Raw genomic sequence first — 8,401 nt, 5'->3', positions numbered from 1 at the left:
CTTTTCTTTTGTTTTTTTGCCAAGAGGCAGTGATCTCTTCCTCCTCCGTTGATGCCATGACTGAAATGGTGAGAAATGGAGGAATTTGTCACGAGCGAATTAAACTCAGGTCCAGCATGGCTGCGGGAGGGTCTGAAGATTTCCTGGTGGGCTGGTCTGATGTGTGGGCTGTAGAGCCAGCGCTCTCTGAGTTTTTTTTTTTTAGAACTTTTTATTAACAACATATAAACACAGAACACCGCTGCGGCGGAAGCTGCCAGCGCTCGTTTTTTTTCTTCTTTTTTCCGAACTTTCAATCAGTCCAGTAGACGTGTCGGCAAATGACCAATCGGCGACCTCAATTTGTCCCGAAGGTAAACGCCCCTTGTCTGTGAAGCTGCTCTGCAGCTGCTCGGGGTGTACGCTGGAGTTTAATGACTGAACCCTCTGCGTACAGTACACGCGTACGTACGCGTGAACGGACGTACGTGGCAGTATATTGGAGCCTTTAGCGAACAAAGTTTCAGTCTAATATCTTACACAGTGTGAAGCTGGAAGTGTCATCCAACAATCAACAGTTTTTTTCTCTGAGTAGGTGGGGCTTAAGTGATGTCATGAATCAATAATACCAATGTGTCTACAAGTGATCACTGATGAAGCACAAAAACTCAGGTTCAGATTGGATGATGTATCACTGAGATATAACTGTTGGAATAATGTAGGGGTGCACTTGAGTCATATGTTAAACCATGTAGTGGACTAGGCCTATGTCAAAACTGACCAGATGGACAGAGACTGTTATTTCATTGATCTGCATCCAGAAATACAGTTTGAGCCATCTGGAGACTTTCTTTCTTGAATTAATCAAGTAGAAAAGACAATCCTCTATGATCATTACTATTTTACAAATGTTTGATAATCAAATTGTGTTAGTTCACTCAATGTTTACAGGTTGAAGAGAACTACTCATTTTATTTACATAAACAGTAAGTAATGATTTTTATTCCTCATTCAAAGAAGAAATCAGGTTAATATGCATTTCTTGATTTTTCTGTCTTCAATGAGCAAATTTGTAAGTATGTTAAAGTTCAGGCTTCGGTCAACTAAAATGTTTACTGAGAAGAAATGTCATGTTTAATCTTTACAGCAGATAATCAGAGTAGAGGCTCCACGAAGTCTCGTTTTCTCCAATAATCTTTCTGTCTGTTTTAAGTAATCTCATTCTCTGCCCTTGACTTTGATAACACCTTACATCACAAACCACACCTCTGATCTGGTCCACCCACCAATCAGAAAGCTCTAAAATGACCCGGAAGTCAACTCATTTAAATGTGGCAACTTCCCGGTTCTCGCCAGAGTTAAAGAGTGAAAGAGAAAAAGAGTTACAAAGAGTTGCAGTTCTCCTGGAGAAGTGAGATGAAAAACTCTCTGATGCAGCTCATGGAGAAGAGTTCCAGAGTTTAACTCTCTGAAGAGAGTTCTGAAGGAGTTCAGAATTCTGACGATGCAGAGAGGATTTTGGGGAATTATAACTTCTGTTTGGATAACCTCGCACGACTCTCTAAGGGTTTGGCTGTCCTCATGGAGACGCTGAAAGAGTCAGAAAGGAACCCTACGCCGACGCTGATTTTATCATCAACCAGGTAGAAGGTTCTATTTCGACCAAGCGTACCGTGAACGAGCTGAGAACTGAAGGAGCGTGCACGTTTCTGGTCAAACAGATTAATTCCCTCACACATCTCTCTGTAAGATAAATTTCCATTTTCCATCTTAAACTCTCCTTTCTCCTAAAATCATTACAGATATTTTAGAAATATCTGAAGCAAAGTTCTCAATCACCGCCGTGTGATTGATGTCTGTTGTTCTGCTGAGAAGTGAGGACAATCGCCGTATTGTCCACTTTCTGTGAACTTGCCATTGTTATTGTTTTCATATTTTGCCAAATTAATGTAAATGTTTGATGTTAAACTTTGATTCTGCAAATAAATGACCGCATTCATTTGATGGGTCAAAGATAATTAACGTCTCTCTCGTTACATTTTTGTTAAACTCAACGCACGACATTTACACAGTCAGAAAGATGAAGAACTCGTGAAAAATGTATGAATATATCCAGCATATGTCATACTACAACCACAATATCAATGTGTCTAGATATGCTCACTGATGCTCACTTAGTTTTGGACATTTGTTATGATGTGTAACCATGGCAACAATGCAGTTTTCTACAACCAACAGCAGCTGATTAACATCTCAAAAGCTCAAATAATATCTCAACTACAGCCACAAATCTCAAATGAGTTGAAAGGATGTTCTGTGGATGCATTCTCATCTACCTGCCAGCTGTGCTCGAGTGCCTGACCACTGAGATCCTGGAACTAGCAGGAAACAGGGCTCATGACAACGAAAGGACAGGATCGTCCATCAGCACCTACAGTTGGCTGTTCGCAGCGATGAGGAGCTCAGCAGACTGCTGGGAGGAGTGGCCATCGCTCTGGGAGGAGTTCTGCCCGGCATTCGGGCGGTCCTACAGCCCGGGGGAACCGAGAGGCCAGCTGAGTCTGGGTGGACTGATCGGACGACATCTGCAGCCAGTTTCTCAAAATACTATAATTTTAAAGCCACAGTACTCTAGTTCACCATTTCTTATCTGGAAACCCGAATGACATGGAAACTACAGTGTTTTTGTGTAAACCTGCTCATTTTCTATTTATTACCCCCGATAAACATTGAAAAAAACACAAAGGTTTCCAGAGGTTGTTCTCATGTAAATGGGGCCTTACAGCAGGTAGATCACTTTGACTTGGTCATTTTAAAAGGAGCTGCATGATGAAAAAGTCCTAGCATCCCAGGAATAGAGAGGGCTGAAATATCCATGGGCAAACACAATAACTCAGAACTCAGTAAAACTAGAATCAACCTTCAGACACATTATTTAGATTTTCTCTGAACTTTGAAAACCTGCATTGAAATAAAAAAATATTTCCATTAGATTTACCCAGCAGCATTATGTTGTACTTGATTAGTGAGGTTTATTATCGCTCACTGCTAAAAGGTGAAAGGTAATCATCTTTGACCGTGTTTGTTCGTCTGTAGCATTAGCTAAATGTATGACAAACCACTAGACAAAATTTAATGAAACTCAAAGTAAAGGGAAATTGCATTTCCTGAGAAAATGAAGTGAATGCTTATTGCAGAAGAACTTGCTGAAAACAGCTGAAATTAGCTTAAAAGATGCTGAAATGTAACTGAAATGGGAAAACAAGCCTACAGTAGCAGAAAAAGGCAGAAAGAACATATATTTGCTGAAATGGGCAATTAGAAATTAGCAAAAAAATTAGGAAAATAGCAACAAAAAAAAAGGTGAAAGTGGCAAAAAAAAAGCGGTTGAAAAATAGCTGAAAGGCAGAAAGAAGCTTAAAGGAAGCGGAAAGAGCTGAAATTACCTAAAAATGTTGAATTATCTTAAAAAGCTAAAGTTGGCATAAAAACAGCTAAATAGTAGCTGAAATAGCAGAAAAAGCTGAAACTAGCATAATGAATCTGAAAGGAGTATAACATGCTGAAATTAGCATAAAGAAGTTAATTAGGCTGAAAGATGCAGAAATAACCAGGAAAAACTAAATTTGAAAACAGCCGTAATTAGCTAAGAAATGTTAAAATAAAAAAGCAAAAGTAAAGTTAAAAAAAAAAGTACCACAAGCTTAAATTATCAAAAGAAAGCAGAAAGAATGCATTTTTGCCCAATTTAGGCTGAAAGAAGCAGAAATGTACACAAAAAAGTGGATATCTGAAAAAAGCTGAAATTAGCAAAAAAAAAAAAAAAAAAAAACTAGCTAGAAAAACTGCTGAAAAGTAGCTAGAACATCAAAACAAAGCATAAATTACCAGAAGGAAGTGGAGAGAGCACATTTTCAATTATTAGGCCCGAGCAGCGAAGCGCTGCGAAGGCCTATTGTAATCACTCTGTTCAGGCCCGAGCTACAATTTTTTCTGCCAAATGATTTGGCGTTTTGGGAACCTTAACATATCCCAAAAGTCACTAAATTTGCCAGACGCATCAGGACTGATGAAAAATTACGTATTTTAAGGGCGTGGCAAAAATCACAACAGAAACGGCTCAAGAGCGCCACCTAGAAATTTTCAAAATTCCCTCCGCATTAACCTTAGTTTGTCGTAGAAATATGAAATTTGGTACGCTTGTCCAATTCCCCAAGATGCACAGAAAACCCTCTGGCAACAATGTTGTACGATAAAAAGGAAGGCGGCCATTTTGGAATGCCGGCCCAATTCTCACACCTTTTTGGCTGTTTACAGCCTCCGCATTTGAACGAACTCCTAGGGATTCCAAAAAAGTTGGGACACTAAACAAATTGTGAATAAAAACTGAATACAATGATGTGGAGGTGGCAAATGTCAATATTTTATCCTTGCAATACTTTTTGCTCTAAATTGCACAGATTTAAGCTAAGGTGCACCCAAATCACTATGATCAATTGTCATCCACCCCTTCAACAGGAATCCATGATAATTGGCCAATGGCCTCCACAGCGCCACCTATATTTTTCCTACAGTTATAGCTCAGTGATACAACATCCGATCTGGACCAGATTTATTGTGCGTCATCAGTGAGGACTTTTAGACACATTGATATTGTGGTTTAACATATGACTATTGTGTTCCCTAGATTATTCCAACAGTTATATCTCTGTGATGTATCATCTGATCTGAACCAGATTTTGGGTGCGTAATTAGCGAACACTTATAGACACATTGGTATTATTCTTTAACATTTGACTCAAGTGCACCCCCTAGATTATTCCAAGTTATATCTCAGTGAAATACCATCCAATATGTACCAGATTTCATGTACGTGATCAGTGAGCAATTATAGACACATTGATATTGTATTTTAACATTTGACTCAAGTGTGCCCCTTAGATTATTCCAACAGTTATATCTCAGTGATACATCCAATCTGAACCCGAGTTTTTGTGCTTAATCAGTGAGCATTGTAGACACATTGGTATTGTTGATTCATGACATCACTTAAGCCCCACCTAGTCAGAGAAAAAACTGTTGATTATTGGATGACACTTCCGGCTTAGCACTGTGTAAGATATTAGACTGAAACTTTGTTGGCCAACTGTTGATTACCACACTTGACATATTGAAAAGCATAAAGGAAGTGCTTGTCAAACATTCGCAACAAAATAGGAAGTCACCATAACTCCTGTCTGGAAGGTCAGATTTGGCCTATACTTGTAAAACCTGCAGCTGGACAAGTAACAACAGCTGGAGTTAACTACAAAATGCTAACAATTGTAGCTGAAAAGCTGATATAAGCAGAAATGTGCACAAAAAAGTGGAAAATATCTGAAAAATAAAATGAAATTAGCAAAAATACAAAAAAGAAAACCCAGCTGAAAAGTAGGGATGAGGCCGATCCGATCCAGTATCGGTATCAGTCTCCGATACCAGCATAATTTACTATTGGATTTTTCCGATCCACCTGCCGATATTTCCAATCCATGATGCAAGTTGGCTTCAAACTATGGAATGAATTTCCTGAACGGCAGCGCGTCTCATGAACCCAGAGTAATAAGACCCGCCTCACATTCAGGAAATCCAGTTCATAGTTTGCAGCAGCTACAACGTGAGGACTGAGTTAGCAGCACTGTGGCTAACAGCTAACAAACTTTTCATCTAAACATGTCCGCTGTGTGGAAGTATTTTACACTAAACACCACAAAACAAGACAGCAACGTGCAATGTCTGCAGAACCATAGCACCACATTAAACCACGTTAAAGTTAGTTTTACGATGGTCATTCGAGCTCTGGAGATTCAGCGGGGCGTTGCTCTTTACTCAACCGGAAAGAGGCGACTCGACCCCGGCCAGCCACGTCCAATCTGCCCCGCTCAGTCTGTCGGTCTCCGAGGAGGGACAGACTGAGCGCGGCTGACCGAGATCAGGCTGCTGCTTCAGATTGAACAAGAAGAAGACATCACTGAAGCCCCGGAGCTCGAATGTTTACAGAGAAGTTGCTAAACTTCATCATGATTCATGACCAACCACTATCAGTTGTAGAAAACGAAGGATTTCACAGCTTGATACTTGCAGCCAAGATATAGTTTACTCTGCAGGAGATATTTATCAGTTAAACAGTAGACAATCATAAAAAAACATGATTTGAAAATTATATTAAAAACAAAAACAGCTACATTATAAAGTGATGTAAAATACTAAAAACAGGAACATGTCTGTTGATTTATGCCATGAACTTATCAGATGTTTGAAGCCATTTAACATTTTATTTAATTTAATTCATCCATTTAAAATAAACAAAATAAAAACAAAAAATAATGAAAAAGAAAACATTGAATGAAAAGAGTGCAGAAAGAAGAAAAAAAATTCTTATATCTGCCACTTATTTAAAAAAATATAAACTAACTAAACAATCACTTAAATTAATCACTTTAATATCCACTTTAAAGCTAGAATTAAAAAGAAACATGTTTTGTGGGAGCAGAATTTAATTCTAACTTTAAAACTTATCCAAAATTAATAAAACTTACTTCAAGTTACCTTTTTGGACATGCATGCATATACAAACCAGATTCCAAAAAAGCTGGGACATTAAACAAATTGTGAATAAAAACAATGCAATTATGTGGAGGTGCCAACATCTAATATTTTATTCAGAATAGAACACAAATCACAGATCAAAAGTTTAAACTGAGAGAATGTATCATTTTAAGGGAGAAATCTGTTGTTTCCAAATTTCATGGCGTCAACAAATCCCAAAAAAGTTGGGACAAGTCCATTTTTACCACTGTGTGGCATCCCCCCTTCTTCTTCCAACACTCAACAGACGTCTGGTGACAGAGGAGACCAGTTTCTCAAGTTTAGAAATAGGAATGCTCTCCCATTCATGTCTAATACAGGCCTCTAACTGTTCAATCGTCTTGGGCCTTCTTTGTCACACCTTCCTCTTTATGATGCTCCAAATGTTCTCTATAGGTGAAAGATCTGGACTGCAGGCTGGCCATTTCAGTACCCGGATCCTTCTCCTACGTAGCCATGATGTTGTGATTGCTGCAGAATGTGGTCTGGCATTATCGTGTTGAAAAATGCAGGGTCTTCCCTGAAAGAGATGACGTCTAGATGGGAGCATATGTTGTTCTAGAACCTGAACATAGTTCTCTGCATTAATGGTGCCTTTCCAGACATGCAAGCTGCCCATGCCACAAGTGCTCATGCAACCCCATACCATCAGTGATGCAGGCTTCTGAACGGAGCGTTGATAACAACTTGGGCTATCCTTGTCCTCTCTGGTCCGGATGACATGGCGTCCCAGTGTTCCATAAAGAACTTCAAATCGTGACTCATCTGACCACAGAACAGTCTTCCATTTTGCCACACTCCATTTTAAATGACCCCTGGCCCAGTGCAAACGTCTGAGCTTGTGGAGCTTGCTTGGAAATGGCTTCCTCTTTGCACTGTAGAGTTTCAGCTGGCAACGGCGGATGGCACGGTGGATAGTGTTCACTGACAATGTTTTCTGGAAGTATTCCTGAGCCCATTCTGTTATTTCCTTGACAGTGGCATTCCTGTTTGAGGTGCAGTGACGTTTAAGGGCCCGGAGATCACGAGCATCCAGTAGAGTTTTACGGCCTTGACCCTTACACACAGCAAATGTTCCAGATTCTCTGAATCTTTTGATGATGTTATGCACGGTTGATGATGATAACTTAAGTCTTTGCTATTTTACGCTGGGTAACACCATTCTGGTATTGCTGCACTATCTTTCTGCGCAACAATGGTGGGATTGGTGATCCTCTTACCATTTGGCTTCTGAGAGACACTGACACTCTGAGAAGCTCTTTTTATACCCAATCATGTTGTCAATTGACCTAATTAGTGTTAATTGGTCTTCCAGCTGTTCCTTATATGCTCAATTTCCTTTTTCCAGCCACTTATTGCTACTTGTCCCAACTTTTTTGGGATTTGTTGACACTATGAAATTTTGAATCAACATATTTTTCCTTTAAAATGTTACATTTACGGGCAGCACAGTGGCGCAACTGGTAGAGTTGCTGCTTCTCAGCGAGCAGGTCCTTGGTTCAAACCCCGGTCCAGGGGCCTTTCTGGGTGGAGTTTGCATGTTCTCTCCGTGCATGCATGGGTTTTCTCCGGGTACTCTGGTTTCCTCCCACAGACCAAAAACATGCATGTTAGGCTGATTGGTAACTCTAAATTGTCCCTAGGTGTGAGTGAGAGAGTGAATGGTTGTTTGTCTCTATGTGTCCCTGTGATGGACTTGCGACCTGTCCAGGGTGTACCCCGCCCCTCGCACAGTGATTGCTGGACATGGGCACCAGCGACCCCCGTGACCCAAAATGGAATAAACGGGTAAAGA

The sequence above is a fragment of the Nematolebias whitei genome, chromosome 2, assembly GCF_014905685.2.
Source record: "Nematolebias whitei isolate Nwh7 chromosome 2, NemWhi1, whole genome shotgun sequence".
Taxonomy (NCBI): Eukaryota; Metazoa; Chordata; class Actinopteri; order Cyprinodontiformes; family Rivulidae; genus Nematolebias; species Nematolebias whitei.
This window is presented reverse-complemented; position numbering follows the sequence as displayed.